Source organism: Camelus ferus, chromosome 2 (genome assembly GCF_009834535.1).
Source record: "Camelus ferus isolate YT-003-E chromosome 2, BCGSAC_Cfer_1.0, whole genome shotgun sequence".
NCBI classification, from domain to species: Eukaryota; Metazoa; Chordata; class Mammalia; order Artiodactyla; family Camelidae; genus Camelus; species Camelus ferus.
In genome coordinates, this window is record NC_045697.1 from 78,549,884 (window position 1) to 78,569,004 (window position 19,121).

Genomic DNA, 19,121 nt, shown 5'->3' on the forward strand with positions numbered 1-19,121 from the left:
ACAGAGCCAGAAGTCTGGGTTACCGCATTATACACAAATCCATGTCCAAAGATGGAACAGCTTCCTTTAGTCTAAAATTCCCAAAATTTTCTTCAAGACTTTCAGTTAATTAAAATGCAAAAAAACTTAATGCATTTGTTTCTGTGAGGTATAAATATTTCTCAAACTTTGTGTCCCCTGCACCGTTAATTACTACCCCTATGCTCTCTTTCAGGGCTCTACACAAGCTTACCTCTTTCTGGGATGCCTAACATCCACCAGACTTTGCTTCCTCCAGGACCTTACAAGCCTCCCATTAGGCGGCCTGTGCTTACCTAGGTCCCAGCACTTTATATTCTATGAATAAATTGGCTTTTTACTTGTGTGTCTCTCTGGCATGACTATAAGCTCATTGAGAGCATGAAATGAGCCTTGTGTTCAGAGTAATTTATTGCCTGCTATGTATTGCACACAAACAAATGAGTGGGTACTTTTAAACATGACAATTTATTTTATTTTATGTAAATATCTTTTTTCATTACTAGACCCCTTCATGTATGAATTTATTCTGCACGTTGATTAACAATCTGCTATGTGTAATGCATGGCAGATTGTGTGTGGTCCTGGAGATACTCTAACACTATAAATTTAAACCTATCTCTATCCTTGATTTTTAAATGGTATAAAAGAGTGTTTATTTCCCTGACCTTTTTATGTGTTTTAACTTTCCCAGCAGGCTATATAACAAATCCTTTAAAAACAATCTCTTCATTTGTTTGCAATATTTTAGCCTCTATGAGAGAAAAAGAACTAGTAAGAGATATGCCAATGAAAAAGTATAAAACAGGAAAAGTGTAAAATGTGTTTTCGTTCTACCTGTCTTCTTGATCTGCTCTGTGACCTTGAACAAATCACTTTACATACCTAAATCATTATCTCTCCAAAGCTGAATTTTAGTTTCCATTGCTTACCTCACAGAAAACTCAAACTGCTTGAAATCTTAACAGAAAGGGTAAAGAGAGTAGCAGATAGAGATTTTCTCTGAACACTTTAAAGAAATTGGCTGTATAAATACAAGACAGTGTTATAAGTACCTGGGACCCAGTGTGGCACAGTGTGTAAGGAAGCTACTTCCAACAGACAGACATGGACTCACGAGTGTGCTCTGTCACCGGAGAGCTGGAGACTTGAGGCTATGCACCTGACCTCTCAGGACTTCAACTCCCTCATGTTTAAAACTATTAAAATACTAAAAGAAAAAAAAAACCCAAAACTCAATCTGGAAGAGTTATTTCAAGTTTTAAATATATTATTTTGTGCGTTATTTTAGTTGACTGTATAAGCTGCATAAATGTAGGTTAAAGGTTGCACGAAACAGACTCATAGAGACAAGCACACTCCCTCAGGTCTAGATATTAACCCACCTTAGTTGTAAGCACTTGGGTTCATAAAATCACGTGGTATTTTACCAAATGTCTATTTTTTCAAAAATTTCTTGAAGGCGTGGATTCTCTCATTAGGATATTATTATTATCACATCGTGCTTATTTTCCTGAGGAAGCAGCATTGTTCTTTTGCCTAGATTCCCGTTAGCACCATGAAAATGTCTCACTTCACTCCCATAGCAGCTTATATCGTTGTAACAAGGTACTCACATGCTCCCCAAAACTCTTGGCATGTAAGGATTATCCAGATTACAGATTCACACTGAGATGCAGAGGCTTAAATAAAACTAGTGGATTCAGTTTCATCCCGTATCATTATATTAGTTGAAAACACCCAGGTGTAGTGGAGTCTTCTGTAGGAAACTAGAAGTAGAAGATAAAGGTAGTTTACAAAGTTGATATTTTAGGGAGAGTAATCAACATCTTCCCTTTATCATTTTAGACACGTTTAATTGTTTATGAGTTTCATTTACAGATAGCGTTTATCATTTTCCTAGTTTCTTTTTGAATCTTTTACATATGTATAACTTGCATGATAGCTAAGTTTAAGAACTCATTTGGCATAAGAGATAAAATTAATAGCCTATTAATAGTCTTTGGAGTTGAAACTATTTTATGTAGTGTATGTTTATAAAAAATTTGTGGAGTAAACAAGCCCTGTTTAGTAATAAAAGGCAAGCACAGACTTGTTTAAGAAAATAACCATATGGATTATATACTGAATAGTTAAAACACAAAAGAGTAATCGTAACTGTTTGTTTTTAGACCCTCATAAAAGAAGTACAAAAACTGAGTAAATGCTTACAAACTTTTATGGATATCAACAGAGCAATTTTATGCCAGTTAGATCTATCAATTAAAGAGAAGTGACTTGTATTTTGTATGTTTTAAGTTTTCTTTCTTTTAAAAAAAATTTTTTTAGTATTTAGTATTAACTGTATTTTACAAAAGTGTAGTCTGCGATGTACCAGAACAAAAACATACATACATACCTGATCCTTCCCCTAGTTAGTGTGAAAACTGCTGCTCTAACTTGTTCTAATGGCCCCGTTAGACATGTAGAACAGAAACTACTAATCCTCGCTTACATACAGAAAATGCTTATCTCTAATAGATTATATCACATCACTAAGGTCACAGAGCAAGCAAGTGTCGAAATCAAATACAAAGTTTTATTATTCCATATCCTCAGCTCTTCCCCTTAGAGCACACGCTATCACAGTAAGTACTACCCCGTGCTAAAAAGCTGTTTACCTAGGTAGCCTAACCTTGCTTAGTTATTAGCAGTGTGGAGAGAAGCATTAAGAAGTTACAAGATAATATCATCTATCTATCTGTCCATCTATCTATCAGTCATCTATCTGAAGACAGACTTCAAATGTCAAAGGAACATTTAAAACTTATCTAAGTATAGGAGAGAAGGAAGTAAGAGGCTTTGAACTAAAGCTGAAATACTTTATGTGAGTATAAGGAAGAAGAGGTAAAAAAATATATGTATATATGTGTGTGTGTGTAAAATAAGTGATGAAAACAGGTATTAAACAAGAAGAAATATAAAATTGATATGATCGAGTGTTAAGCCTTTACTTCAGGGACCATGAATGGAAAGTTGGCATAGCAATGAAATCCTGAGTTGGGCTGCCTTGGTTTGGGGTCAGGGTTTCAATCCTACCACAGTCGCATAAAAAACCTGCCTGGTTTATAACCAGCTATTGCATGGAGTAGACTTGCCCTTTCTATTTGAGAAGAATTGAAAAGTTTGGGGACATTTTAGGGTGAAATATTCCTTCTGAGCTGGTATTCCTCCTTTGGTCTCTTAGGTAACTTAAATGACTTTCATTGAAGACTTTACTGGCAACTATACCACCTGCGGAACTTTGTCCATAGTCGGAGACAGAGTTTTTCCAAATTCCACAAATTCTAAAAATTTCCAGAATTATTCTGAGAAAACCCAGAGCTAGTAACTTGGACATTGCTAATTAATGTTTGCAAATGCTTTCAATATTGATGCTGACTAGGAAATAGAGAAAACTAAATTAAAATTAACCAGAAAAATAAAAGTAGAAAGAAAAACCAAAAAAAAAAAAAAAAAAAGTTCTGATACTTGAAAAGGATTTAAAGGTTTAGCCACACTGTCACTTCCTTGAAGCCGTCCTCAGTAAGACAATCTTGGAGATATCCCAATATTTGAGCCTGTCATTCTTAAGTCACTTTGGATTTAACTGTCAATAATTTTGGAAGAAGTCTGCATGAAATTTGTTATAGACAGTTTAGTGAATGATGAGACCTGCATTTGAAAACTTGGAAAATAAATTTGAATTTAGTTTTATTTCCCAGCATGTCAAATTTCTTGACTGGAGGAACAGTTTTGGGGAGTAAATAAGGCACGACAACTATCTAGTGGCAGCTACCTTGAATTTCTGACATATAGCCTCACGAATTTTAAATAATTTACTAGCTGATATCTTGTTAATAAGTCTGATTTTAGTGACTCTAGTGTACAGCACATGTCAACTCAAATGGTTATTACATTTTTTCATTTGACGTCATCTGAAAACATAGGAAAGAGGTTTTTACCTAATGAGATGATCACATTAAAACTTTACATTTATAAAAACAAAGTTTAAAACTCTTTCCATTTAAAAAGAAACAAAAATATCAAGACAGAGATTTACATTTATTATCCAGTGCATGTACTTGATTTTTTAGAAATTTTAAAATTGCACATGATTAGGTATATGATTATAGCTTTCTTTTGTCTACAGTCTCTTGAAACTCAGAAAATTTAAAATAATTATACTTCTTTCATTAGTAGGATACTTATGATTTAAAGACTGTACTTAAGGATTGTGTTAATGCTTCTTCCACCCCAGTGACCAGAGCCTTTTTAGTAAATTCTGTCCTGATACTAGTTTTCATAACTCAGGAAACATTTTCCATATGTCAAGAAGTATTATCCAAAGGGAGTTCAGAGCCACAGCGCTCATGCTTTCTCATCGTCCTTCTGGCTGAAATGAAAGCCCTTCTTGGTGAAGGACCCATCTGAGAAATCACACAAAAGCATTTTTGGTACACTATTGTTCTCTTCCCGGGTTAGCCGCCTCCTTGGACTGGAATCATTTCACAGTTTTTATTAAAATTATTATGAAAGAACAGCTGAAAAAATAAACTGAGTTGTCTGGCTGGATCTTATTTAGTGTCATCAAAGAAAAATGATCTGTCCTAGAGCAAGAGCGTGCATTTTTTAACAGCCAAAATGAACATCTACAAGTCAGCAGAGGTATTCGAATTTGCTGAGGACCCCACAAGTGCATGACTCAATGAACTTAAAAAGGAGCCAAGAAAGAAAAAAAAATAATGGAGAAAAGTCAAAATTAGAGAAGTATGAAAAATTAGAAAAGAAAAACAGCTGTAAAAAACTATTATAAAAGCATAGCAATGTGGGCAAAAATAAAATAAAATAAATTATCTAGAGCTGAAATAATTAGAGTAGAAATCCAGATTGTATAAGTATTAATATATTCCTATACACTAAAGTGTAGGTATATTTAAAGACATTGAATAAGTAAATGTAAAGGCAAAATCAGTTATTCTTGTATAAATTTTGAGTAGGGATAGATTCTTAGAAGCACTTAACTTTATCATTGGCAAAGGGAACAGATTTACATGGATATTATCTTTCACTTGTTCAGAAATTCAGTAGACATGAAATCTGTGTCTGCCAAAAAAGATAATAATGTCCTTGAAATTGTTTTTAAAATATTTTAGATCATGACCACATCAATTTGAACATTAGAACTCAAAATGAGATTAGTTAAAATAGATGGATCTTACATGGTTTAATATTTTTTTTCAAATCAGGAAATAAAGTCATATGATTGTGAAGAATGCACAAATTAAGAAGAAATGTGTTTGACTTAACCATGGCTAAAAATAGAAAACAATTACATTCAAGATATTTAAATTAAAACTATAGGGTAAATAATTTTTACAAAGTGTGAATGCCATGGGTAATATCCACATAATATGATGATTTCTTAAGGGGGGCTTTTAAACATAACTCTATATTAAAATGCATTAGCAAAAGAGCATTTTCTTTTCTGCTTTTTACTATTCCTGCTGTAGCTTACTCACGAACAAAATCAGATAATGGAAATTGTTCTTGCCCACGGGGTTGTAAGCTAAGTAAAATAGAGGGTAAGGAATTCATCCCTTGAGTCCTCTAGATTAGAAGTGCAAATTTGATTAGCAAAACATATACCTGACAATAAGTATGTTAGGCCACTCTGAGTCAAACTAAATATTATCCTCAGGGACTGGCTGAGAGTTGGGCATTGGTTGAAGCTCAAAGAATATAAATTATAAGTGGAAAGACTTGAATGACACAGCTATTTATATATAAATGTATATATTCTTAACTAGTTGAAGACTTTTAAACAGTCTCACAGCAGCTGTTTTCAGGACAACAGGACTCTGAATACTGAAAAAAAATGATCTTATCTTTGCTAATGAATGGCTAGAATTTGAAGCAAAAGAACAACTATCAAGAAATGGAAAGTCCATTTAATAGTACTCAAAAAGAATTTTAAAGATTCAACACACTTGTAAAAATGCAATCGTGTAATTTATAAACTTTTACCTCTCACACATATTAAATATATAAAAAAACATTATTGTACTTCCCCAAACACATAACTTGAAATTTCTGGTGAGCAGCAAAACCAAGATATTGATAGATATTTCCCAGGTCTTAACATAAAGGTGCAAAACATTTGGCAAATTAAGCCCGTGTTCAGAGCAGCATAGATTGTGTCTCAGATGTACAGGAGCTGGCAGTGCAAAATAAGCCTGCTTCGCCCCACGTTTGATACCTTAATTGGTCGCTTGTCTTTCATCAGCAGTAAGTTTTAGTGTTTCATTTTGCCAATTATCAAGGTAATTGGGCAGATTTTAAGATACAAAGCGACAGGCTTGAGATCACTTAAAGTATCTAAAAATGCGTTCAAAATGAACATCTATGAAGATTGATCTCTTTTTGCACTAAATCTGAAGGGCAGGGTCTGCTTAAGAAACCTACCTAAATTCCCTGAAAGTCAATGAAGGAGGCTCTTTGCCAAAATCAGCTTTCCCTTGGTGAGAAAGTTCTTTGGGAGACCACATGTTTCATTTTGAGAATTTGTAATAGTGTGTGGATGAAAATATATACATGTATAAAACTGTCTAAACTGAAGCCTTTCACATTTAATGTCTCCTTCCTAAACAAGTGATTTAGAAGAACAGGCAAATGCTTTTATATTTCCTAATGGGTATGCTGTATTTTTCTACCTAGACTAGAGAAAATCTTAATCAAAAGAAATCATAAAATGGAAGAGAACTAAAACAAATGCCAAATTAATTTTTTGAGAGGAACAAGACACAGAGAAGAGAGACAAAAACCAAATTCTGCATCCTTGAGCCAACCTGTGATGAACCATATGTAGACTGTCTCCCAGAAGATAAAGCCAGACGGAGAAGTGCAGAAGAGCATGGAGCTTGTCTTAGCAAGTAAATGACCACTTGTCACTAACCGCGAGTTGAAGACAGGCATTAGGATGGCAGACACATCCTGCTGGGCAGCACTGAAGCAGCTGTATGTTGACCTAGATGGAACTGAGCTCTCTTTCTAAAACATTTTGTTATGTGCCATGGTGTGAATCCTGACAAGGTCTGCTCGGTAACCACTAATTGGCTGGAACCCCTACCAGAAAGGATATAGGAATAATCTCTAATGACTATGAAGCAATGAGAGAAAATGTGAAGGACTTGAGAGTAATGAACGTTCTAAATTATTTTTTAGTGAAAATGTTGTAACTTTGTTAAGAGAACCAGAAATAAGTGATGTCAGTGAACAATTATTTAATGCCATAAAGAACTGATTTGCTGTTTGGCCTTACTTCACAGTACCAGCACAATTACCTTTTGATTGGCAGGCAAAGTGTGTCCCATAATGATAGTAACGTGTGTGACTGCTTAATCAGTAGTTTATCAGCTAAATACCTTTCAGGCCCAAATTCACCCCTTTGGACTGCTCTGTAAGACTGAATCTGGGCCCTTAAAATACTTTTATCCATTGTCATCTGGCTCTGAAGCTTTGTCAAACAGGGTGCTGGAAAGTCGATGCAGGAAGTACAGGTTTCGCTTTCCAGTTCTGATTTGCTCATTCACAGGCTCCTACAGCATGCTTGGTTTCTGCAGCACCAGGCTCGTGCAGCATTCCCAGCTGCTCCAGTGTCTGGCTCCTGCTGTGCATGTGAACCAGCAGCCAGCAGCTGCCCTTGGCATTCCCTCCTCACCTTGGAGGGTTTTGTAGTGAGGAGTGCCTCAGGTGAGACATCTCCCTGTGAACAGCTTTCCCCAGCACCCCAGAGACGGCATTTCCTGCAAGTTCCTCCAGCGTGGCGTCACAATGACTTGCCTGTCATCAGCGGGCATGGCCGTGCTGTCTCCAACAAGGTTTGGAATGAAGCCCTGAAGAGGAGTCAGGGCATCTTCCTTGGGCAGTCTATCTCAGCATGAAGGGTAGTGGCTGTTCCTTAGAGCTGCCGCATACTTTTATAGTCTCTCAAGTTTTCTTCCATTATTACATACCAATCCCTTGTTGCTCCGATCCCCTGTTATAGTTAATAATTCTTAATATTAAACTTTCTTAGTCTAATGACTGTGTGTTTTCTCTGTTTTGATTGGATCCAAACTGATACCTCTGTTAACTAACTGGCTATCAAAAGGCCTCAAAATATACCTGAGCACGCACTGTGTACCATATCTGTGTCAACCACTGGGGGTCTACAGCAAACAACATGGACGCAGACCCTCTCCTGGTTCTCAATAAACTTAGACCCTCCCTACAGAGGTATAATGTCAACAGACAGTACAATACAATTTGATAAGTTCTGGTGGAGGCATAATGTATGTTGAATTGATAGGAAATATGGGGGATGGAAGATTATCTCCTGAACCACATGGAAAGACATTCTCCTTCTTCTAAATAGGTGTGTACAATTTAAGTAGAATCAGAGGAGAAAGTTTCAGGGTTAACTTTGGAACTTAAATGGCTTTCCAGGTGCCCATCAACCTTTTGATTCCATGACTATAAAACCCAGTCAAAGTTGCTTAATCACATCAGACTGGCTCTTTCTCCTGTGTTCCATAGCTGGCTCGATTGTATTTTATTCTTCCTTGACAATAATTATAAAAATAAAGAGTTTATTCTCAATTTCTTCTTAAACTATATTTTACACATAGAATTGTATGTAATTTCCTATTGACAAGATGTCATTCAAGTCTGTCCTGTAATTTCTTTATAATCCTTGTCCTGCATCAGACACTCATTCTTCCACTTCTGTATTAATAATAATTACACAATAATTGCTCCATTTATTTTACACTAAGACACTTTTCTAATTAATGACACAGTCCACACTTTTCTCACATATATCTGTATGCTAGGGCTTACTGTACTCTGTAACAAACCATTCAAATTTTCAGTGGCCTCTAGTAATTTGTTAATAATATATTCTTTTAGTGTTTACCCCAGAGGGTATACCATGTATCCTTAACAACAGAGTAATAAAAAATACTCTCTAATTTCCTGAAAAAATAGAAATATTTGAGTTTTAGAAACATTAAAGTGTTTTCTTCTTTCCACATTTTACATTTTTGTTGTTATGCATTTTAGCTCTACATATATTTTAAAATTTATAAAATACTACAATTATTGTTCTATAGAGGCTATATTCAGTTATATTTACCCACACTACTTATTTCCTCTTTCTGATGCTTCATTCTCTCCCTCATTTCTACATTTCCATCATGTGCCCTGAGCATTCCCGCATGTACTTGCTGGATATGCCAAGAACAGACGACCCTGACTACACTTTACTGGGACAGTTCTCGGGGTTGTGTTTGCAGTAAGGAAACTTGAGGACTGAGGACAAAGAGCAAGCTTATTTCTGCTTGCTATAAGGGTGGTGAACCCCCTCTGACCAGCATGTGTCTCCTGAAACACAATGTGGCATCGTGTGGTTGTGTGTAGGTCTTCACACACGCCCCCCTGCATTACTTTGTGGACTTGGTGAGAGTCAGGAACTTGTACAAAAATGAAGTTCATGCTGTCTATTGGGCTCTGAGTAATAAAATTCTTTGTCTCTGACTCAAGGATCTTCTGCCTTCTGCTAGAATTCATGAAAGACTAGTAGGCTAGCTTGTGACCTTCTAAGTAAGATAAAATCACTCAGCTGAATTGGTTCTTCACATTATAGATCGCTATACACGCTAGTATTGTGTTCTGCTCTGTCTGAACTGCTTTAATTTCTGAGTTTTAATCAATTAATACCCTGAGTTTTAACTCTAGATCTTGTAGTTTTCAGTTTGAGGATGTCCAGTTTATTATTTTTGCTTTCAGATACTTTCTCTATTGGAAACTTTCATGTTTTCACATATTTTTTCTGTATTTTCCTCCATTTCCTCTAACCTGAATATCTAGGTCATGTGAACCAGCTTCCAGTATTTGACTTTCTTTCAGTTATTGATCAGATTGTCTTCCCTCTTAGTGTGTCTACATTTTTTTATTATGCTAAGCATTTTGAACTAAAGACCAATATAGACTTTAGATGATGTTATTCTCAACCAAAGAGAGTTTGTTAGGCAGAGAGGGTAAAGGTCTAATCACCATAACACACTCAAAAATTAAGTTGGGGTATGGCTGGGTTTAGTTTAGTAGAACTCAGTTTACTTCTGATTTTCCCCTACTCTTTAGGTCTGAACCACATTTTTGGATTGAGAGGCTGGCATTAATCTGTGTCCTTAGTCCTGAAAGACTTAATATTGTTCTCTTTACCTAGAATTTTACTTATCTCAGTGCTTCCAGAGCAAGTTAATATATTCAAAAAATAAATTTTTAATAAATTATCTGTATTTTTCTATTTAAGGTAGTGGTACCACTAGCCTACCATAACCTATTGCATTACTCTCAGAAGTGAAGGTCTCCACCTGTATAATTTTCGAAAAAACTACAGGTAACTTAGTTCATCACAAACTATTCAACCAGAATCTCTTGGGGAAGGGCTCAGGTTTCAGCATTTTAAAAAACTCTATATAGGTTTTTCTAATACACAAGAAGAGGTAAACATTTATATCTTAGGAAATAGAGATGTGAATCATATTATCTTTGCCTCAGATATTAGATCTCCTTAGAATCGAGTAATTTCACAGTTTCTTACTAGAAAAAACTCAAGTGAAACTTTGAATAAATAATGTGAGTATCTAAAAAAAACAGTGATTACTAAAATTTAATGTGACCTTACTAATGGGGGAGAAAAAGTCTAAACCAACATCAATTCTATGCTTAATAAGTTTACTAGACAGGTAGATTAAGAAAACATATCAAACATTGTTAAGATGATTATAAATCAATAAAAAATGTTAAAAAAAAAAAAAGAAAACATATCAAAGAATGACTCATAATTTCAAAGAAATTTCTGGTGGAGCCTCATGACATCCATGTTGGTAAAATGGAGAAATACCCTTTTCCTGACCATTAAGCTATAGAGTTATGACTGATAATACTGCTGAGTTCTGCCTCTCTGGTGCAAGCAGTGTTGTGTCAAAGCAAAAGGATGTTTCTATGGTGTGATCCTGTTTTGCTTTTCAGTTTTATCAGATATAAATTAAGGTAAGAAAAACATTTTGATCAGGTTTATAGACTTCTCAGAGTCAAAAGATACTTTCATGTATTGTTGAATGGTTAAATCAAAATTTGTTAAAAATTTGATCTTCCAGAAAGATTAGCCAAAATAAACAGAGTGAAATTTATTAAACTGTATAAAATCCTCTTTTTTAACTTCAAAGTATCTTAACAGAATAGAGGAAATGTGGCTTTGACATTTGTGTGAAATGATGTGGAGACAAAAATGACCCAAAGTTTAAGGATGACACGACAATAGGAAAAAGGTATAAAAGAAAGAAACAAACAAACAAGCAAACAAACAAAAACCTAAGGCAATTATAGACCAAACTGATAGAAGCAGATTATCCAGAACAAAATTTAGTAAAATTAGTACCACAGAACTCTGCTCTGATCAAATCATATAAGGAATATTTTGCTTAGCTTAGGCATCATGTCATAGAAATTCAACTTAAGATATGAAAATCCTATCACATTTGGTTACCATTTCTTCTACTTTAAACTATATAATAGGAAAACACAAGTTGAGAGGTGGTCAAAACATTACAGTTAAAGATGTGCTCTTCATGGGGTGTCTTTAACTCTCAGTTCTGACAGGTATCAGGCTCTGAACTATCCCTGGGTTTCACGTTAGGAGAGTAGAAGTCTCCATGATATTCTTCAGTCTACAATCAATAAAGGGGTGGTCCTCCTTGCCCCGAATAATTCCAAACACTTAGAACACTTCAACATATTAGTCATTTCATATGAGCCTCAGTGAAATCTAAAATCCCTTAAGGCTCTCAGTTGTCCTAAATTATTTAGAACATTCTATTTTCACTCCAAGAGAAAAATTAGTAGCTAGGAAGAAAACATTGCCAACCCACATGAAGAGAGAAAAGAAAATGAAAAGATACTCTTTTGGGAAACTACCACTGGAGTCTTATCTCCTTCTGTAAATACAGTTGAAGCCAAGACCCTCCAATAAAGAAAACAATACTTTTTGAAAAGCTATCTGTATTCCCAATGTGGGCTTCCCTAACATACTTCCATTCAGAAAACTTAGCTTGGGTGAATCCATGGTCCTTAACCATGACAAGAATCAATCCATACAAGATAACCAGATATAGTATGACCTCTTGTTATCTGTGTCTTTAAGTGTATCCTTCAGAGTGTCAATGGCCTGTCATGATCAGAAATATTAAAGGACATTTCCATTTGCCTTTTTAAACTTCCCTTTCAGCCCAACGTTGGAGTTGTTGATCATGGTACAAGGGGTTATGGAAATAAATGCATATTCCCTGAGTACTAGGAATTGTGTTAGGCACAATGTATACATTATTTCCAATAACTCATCTCAACACACAGAATAGGTATCACTATCCCTTTTCATAGATGAACTGAGGCAGAAAGAGGTTAAATGGAAGAACCGAAATCTGAACACAGATCTCTCTTGACTCAAATATCCATGCCCATTCTATACTATTATCCCACCCTTCTGACTGTTTTCATCCATGATTATGGTCGCAGAGACTGTTGAAAGATTACAATATATGTCTGGGTATCCGGTTAGAGATTTTGTGTTGAACTTGTCATTCTTCAGGAGCTGAGATGTAGCAAACAGAACAGATGTCATCAGACACAGCATGTGGGAAGTCAGTGTGATTCCCGCCCCTCGACCCGACGGTAGTGCTTGTTTTGTGTTGCCCAGTGAAATCATGGACAGTGCCCTCCTCTGAGTCAGGAACACATTCCAAGATGTAAATCTTCTTTTTTTTTTTTTTTTTTTTTTTTTTTTTTTTTTTTTCGGTAAACCTCTGGCAAAAAAAGTTAGCCCAACTTTCTCCACCTGATAGCAAAATCTGTGGGATTTTTTTTTATGAGGCAGATGTGAGTATTTTGCTTCTTCGTACAGGTTATGCCCCAAGCAGTTGTCATTCCCCCCCACCGCCTTTTTTTCTAGTAGTGATTTCCAAAGAAATAAAAAATATGAATTTTTAAGGCTGTCATTTGCTCCACATTGCCCTTGGCATAGAAGGCAGTAGGGAATGTACATGAAAAAGCACCTAAGTGTGTGTTCAAGTTGGAAACTCTTAATCCTGACCCATTAAGGAAAACTGAAGTGATTTAGTGGGGCGCAGATCAACACCTAAAGAACATACAACATGAGTGAAAGATTGAGGATTATATCATAAAAAATGGGAGAGGTAAACTAACAGTTTTCAGAAAAGAATCCTGGGGCAAACTTAGAAATGATCAAAGGCAAGCACGGCTAATGGCTTTAAAGCTTTTGGTAAATTAATGAGAATGACCTGGGTTAACCCATAAATTAGCTAAGTCAACTATCAATGTTATTTATGGGAGCAACACATTGCCAGAAAACAAAATTTAAGTATTGGTGTACAGGACCCTTTCTGTGTGCTCAAAATGGGTTTGAACTTTAAATATCTTCCTGATTTTTTCACATTTCTTTTCAATACCTATTACTATCATGCATTTTGTAATCACCCATTCTCGCTGAATGCTCTGTGTTTTTTAGCACAGTATTCTTTGGGCATACTCCTAAATGATGCACATTTATGTTTCTTTTAAACTGTATACTTGTTGGAGCATGATCTAAAGAGATGAATCATAACAAATGTTTCCAAAATGTTATTAGTACTATTTTTAATTTCTAGATAGCTCTCTTAAAAGACAGTTCCTAACCAGCTCCAAACCAGCAAAGTGTAACGAAAAACATGTATGCAAGAAAATATATAAGTACAAATATATTTATATTTTACTTCCACTTTAGAGTGATATTTTTAAACATCATAATATTACGTAGTTTTGTTTAATATCACTGGTCATTTGTGATTGTAAATTAAGTTTCTGATAATTTAAGAAAATTAAGCAGTGACATCTCTTTTCTATGGTTCCAAGCATTCAAATCTCTTCATAAATTCAAAACTTGTGTAAAGGTGATACATTTGTTCATATAGTGTAAACTAATATTCCTGAAGGAAGAAGTAAATCAGAAAATCCTTTCTGAACCTACTCACAGTGATAAGGCATCAAAATATAATGAGCTGCCTATTTTCTTGTATTGTTGAAATTCATTTAATTTTGTATCATTTATCCATATTCAAATTCATGAAAACAATTTTTTGTTTGTATTACCTCTACATTAATGAGCAGTAGCTTAATGATACTGACTTATATTTAAAACATAAAATTCTTTCAATGTTTAGTATTTCTTGACCCTTTAGTTCATACAAATACTAAACTGATTTACTTAAAAAAGAAAAATTGGAGTACTGGGTATAGAAACAGGCACATTGTGAACACTTCCTGTTATCAACTCTCTAAAGATGATAAATGTTAGTAGACCTATTTTATTATAATTAGACTAACCAAATTAATTCAAGTTGATCAATGTAAGAAAATGAAGTCCATATTAGTATTCAAATGAGTTGAAATTTGAATTTTTGATTAAACTTGAAAAAGTTAGGTTGCTTAAACAACAACAAAAAAATGTTCAAGTATTCAGACATGTAGAATTTTGCTTTAAAGTTGGCAGCATTATAGCTATACCTCCTCCAATTATGACACGATTGTTACTGGATTATATACATGAAATTAACTGTGAAGAGTCTTGGTGAAAATGCTCAATACAAATAAATATCTGGTGAGCTAAAAAGTATTTTAAATTTAGTCACTAAATCTACAACATCACTTCTTTGGTTGTATATTCCGCAACAGAAATAGCTGTCAGAAGCAAAAGAAATGAGAAGAGAAAGGAAAAAGGACTAAGAACTCTTTCAAAAATACTCTGATGTAAAGCATCTATGTATGAAACTAACCTTGGATTATCAATCAGCTTCAGTGTGTGGCTTCAGGTTTCAGATTCCATTAATTTGAATGAGCATCAGTCGGCTGAACAGAGAAAGCATTTACAATGGAAGGAGATGCTTTTTCAAAATCAGGATATAAACCCTCTTTTGACAATCTGAAGTGTGATTTTTCTCAGAGATAATCCATTTGAAACCAACAGTGACTACTCATTTTAATTAGTTGCAGGCAGTTTTGCAAATTAAATTCCCCACCTGAAAGTCAAAATTCCAGAAAGAGAATGCTTTCATTTTGTTAATTGCTAAGTGAGTTTTTGGGACAGGGTAGAATGAAGGAGGGGTTCCTAATAAGCAGGCAGATCTTAAATAGCACGTACCTGTGGTTATGGGGCGGCCTCTTAGTGGGGCTAGAATGTTAGCATCCTGAATGCACAAGTTTGTGTTGTCTTTCAAATAAACCATCATAGTAGATTCACTTCAAATTAAAGCCAATCTTTTTTCTCTTTTCAGTCATGTGCCTTCATGATTCTGCCTTGCATTGGACATATGTGAAGCTTTTTTGAATTAAAAGTATGATCTAATACCTCAATCCAAGATTTGATGCTATGAAGCACAGCATGCTAATCCCTTTTGTGATATTCACTCCCTTAGTGGCCTAAGGCAAAAATCTTTGTCTAGGTTTCAAAGACATATGAAAGTGCATGTAAACATACAGCACCCTCACAAGTCCTTCCATCTCAATCAAAGGGAAAAACTTGCTTGAGATTCAGTTCATGTTTGAAAGAAAACGTAGAACTGGTTTCTCTATACAAGAAAAATTCTTGAAGACTTCTTCTTACCTGAAAGTCTGCGATCCTCAGAAGTGGCTTCAGGCGATTCGGGGAAGGATTTTCAAGGAGAGACTGACCCCTGGAGGCAGACGGAGCTCCCTTTTGGCCAGACCTTGCTCTTCTAATTCACAGAGATGCTAAGGAAAGGACCGACAGGAAGAGATGACATCCATGGCAAATTCCGGTAGGTATCTCACCTGCCTTTCCCACCTCTCCCTCCACACCCTCCAACTTACTTGTAGAAGAGCTAATAGAATCATGAATGGTGGAATATAAAGATTTCTGAAATCATACCCCACTGGATCATAAACTCCATCAGGGTAGAAATTTGTGTTATTCATGTTTATATCCTCATTTCTTAGCAAATGTCTGACCAAACTTAGTACGAAATAAAAGTTTGTGGAAAGATTAAATGAACAAGTTAATAAACATATTGTAATTGCTTTATTTTACAAAGATTGATTGCACAAGGTTTCATACTTAGAAGACATGAATGTTGATTAAACATCTATCAAAATCAATGTGGACAGGATGGGAGAGATTTAAAACAGTCCATCTAAGATAAGAGTCAGAAGGAGCCCTGTGGAACAGACAGTAGTGATGGTTATTTTACGCCAGCCTCTAAAAACCTCAACATTGACCCCTGTGTGTCCATCTTTGGAATGACTTCACTAATTCTTTTCAAAAGGAATCCACAAACTTCACTGGTGTCATATGAACAAAGAAAGGAAAAAGGGGCAAAAAGAATTGCTTGTCCTGTGTGACTCATAAGATTTAGGCCAGAGCACAGTCATGATGAGAGACCTTTAGTTTCTCCAGGATGTCTCCCCTCCTACTAGATGATGCAAATTAATCTAACTTAAGACACGGAGCATTATTAACTGACATCACTCCTGGTGAGGCCTGGTTGAAACGTGATCAGTTACTTCAATGTTAATGCTCGTAAATGAATCACGTAGAAGAGACTTTGCTGTGGGAAGAAATATGAAGATATTGTAGTTTTGATTATCAACCACTTGTCAAGGCACTGGCGAAGCAAAGGCAGACATTTTTTTCCTAATATTTCAACAAATGACATTTCCAAAAGAAGGTAGACTGGAAAAATCCAATACTTGTTGAAACTGCTTGCCTGATTTTATATTTCAACACTTTTTAAAATTATACTGTGGTTAGGGCCCTATATTTTTCTTTGCAGCTGGATTAATTGCACAAGGCCAACTGAACTTTTGGCTATGGAATGCTCAGGTATAAGAGATAAGAACAAAAAACTAAAGGAACTGATGCAATCAGAAGGCAGACTTTATATACTCCGTTATTTCACTAGGGTCAATCATGCTTTTCTGCCCATTGAAATCGTGCTCGCAGAAGCAGTCTTTAAATTGAGAAAAACACAGCTGCAAATATAAGCTAACCTTCTCCACTTTCTCGCCCCACAAATATGTACATCTTTTTATATACTTCGAAATTCTTGCTTCAAACACTCAAGTTCTCAAATTTCCTCAACTCTTTGTTTCTCCGCTACACCCTCTAGAAATAGTCTACATCGGCGCTTACATTTGTTTCTTCTCTTTTTAAAAGAAAAGCTTATTTTCTGATTACAAAAGTAATTTTGTACCCCATGTATAAGACAAAGACAATTATATAGAAAAAATTATAATTTTGTGCCAAATATAACCACCACTAACATTTTAGTTATTTCTTCTTGAGTTTAACAAGTGAGCCCATACCGTACTTTTATTTTCACAGCCTGCTTGCTTTACTCAGTAATACAGTATTCTAATGTTGTTAACATTTTGTGCTAATGTTTACTTGCTTGTTTGTTTTCCCATCTTTTTAAGTCTTTAGCACTTTGAGAAATATATTTTAAGCTTTTAGAAATTCTACTAGTGATACTTTATTTTTAAAGAACATTTTAAACATATTTATCTACTTATCAAAGTCAACAACGAATTCTATAATTTGAGGCAATACTGACCTGTCTGTACTTGTCCCATGTCTTGTCACCATCTCTCTTCACTTTCCAGGTTGGGAAGGGGGATTAGGAACAAGATTATCATTATTAGCATTTTATTTTTCATTATCTGTTTGCTTTTCAGGCATATATTTTTTAAGCCTTAAATACTTTTAAGAACAAATCTCTAATGAGTATTTTGACTTAATCCCACTTGACTAATTTAATGCACATCATCATAACTTTTTCTGTAACTTTCACCACCCCCTCCCTTAATTTCTTGTGTTTTAACTCATTAATAACAATAAATCTTTAAGTTTTTCTCCTGCCTCATTACTGGTAAGTTTGTTTGTGATGGAGATTGATTAATTCTGAATTTTTAGTTATTCAATCTACAAAACTCAATTGTAACAAAAGAAAGTTATCTTCGATTATACATTAAATCTCTCCTGTGCCAGGTACTTTTGTTGTTTTCTTTCTCAACACTTTTCTCTTAAAAAAATTTTTTTTACCTTGTTATCTGATTGTGGTAAGAACACTTAACATAAGATCTACTTTCTTAACAAATTACATGTACAGTACACTGTTGTTGACTATAGGTACAGTGTATACAGCTGGTCTCTAGAACTTATTCGTCTTGATTAACTGAAGTTTTATGGCCTCTGATTAGTAACTCCTCATTTTCCTGTCCCCTCAGCCTCTGGCAATCACCATCGCACCCTTTGATTCTATGAATTTGGTGTTGTTGATGTTTTTTGGGTTTTGTTTTTTTTCCCCAAGAGCAAGTCATATACAATAGCAGAAATAAATTCTCACTTTCTTTTCTTTGAAGTCTTTACCCCCCAGGGGAACATATAACCCACTAAGATTGAACTAACGCTCTCAACCATTAGAGAACTTGGTTTATGTACAACAGAGATGCCGTCTTCCTCTCCTTACATTTGTCAATCTCCTGTTTCTACTTTTCATCCATGATTCATTATTCCACAACTCTGCACTAAAAAGAAAAAAAAATTAGAAAAATCTGATGTCAAAGACTGTAAGGTCAGTCAAAACTTGAAAAAGCTGAAATCCTATTCTTTAAAGCTTCCAACAATACTTTCATATTGCTAGTCAATAAATTTTTAATTTTCATGTAATCCTACCTAGTTTCAGTGAACTTTTTTATATCATCAAGTTGTTTATAGTCTCTGACAGATTTTCCTTTAGTTTTCTCTTTCCATATCAAAGAACCACAGATTCTTGTTGTATACTGAGAATGGCAAATCATTAAAAAAAAAAAAAAAAAAGATATTCCTACATTTCTTGTGTCATTTCCTTTTGTGAGGTTTATTCCTTCTCTGAGTCTTCCAGTTGGTCATGCCTCATTTTTGTCATAGTGTATTA

At 34.9% G+C, this 19,121-nt stretch overlaps 1 long non-coding RNA gene across 1 annotated transcript; it reads right to left on the reverse strand.

Moving 5' to 3' along the window:
- Positions 1-839: 839 nt before the first annotated feature.
- On the reverse strand, positions 840-16,134 carry LOC116657975. Its single transcript, XR_004313178.1, has 3 exons — positions 15,794-16,134; positions 1,635-1,787; positions 840-1,228 (listed from the first exon to the last, which is right to left on the reverse strand). It is a non-coding gene; the product is annotated as an uncharacterized LOC116657975 (long non-coding RNA).
- Between the last annotated feature and the right edge of the window lie 2,987 nt (positions 16,135-19,121).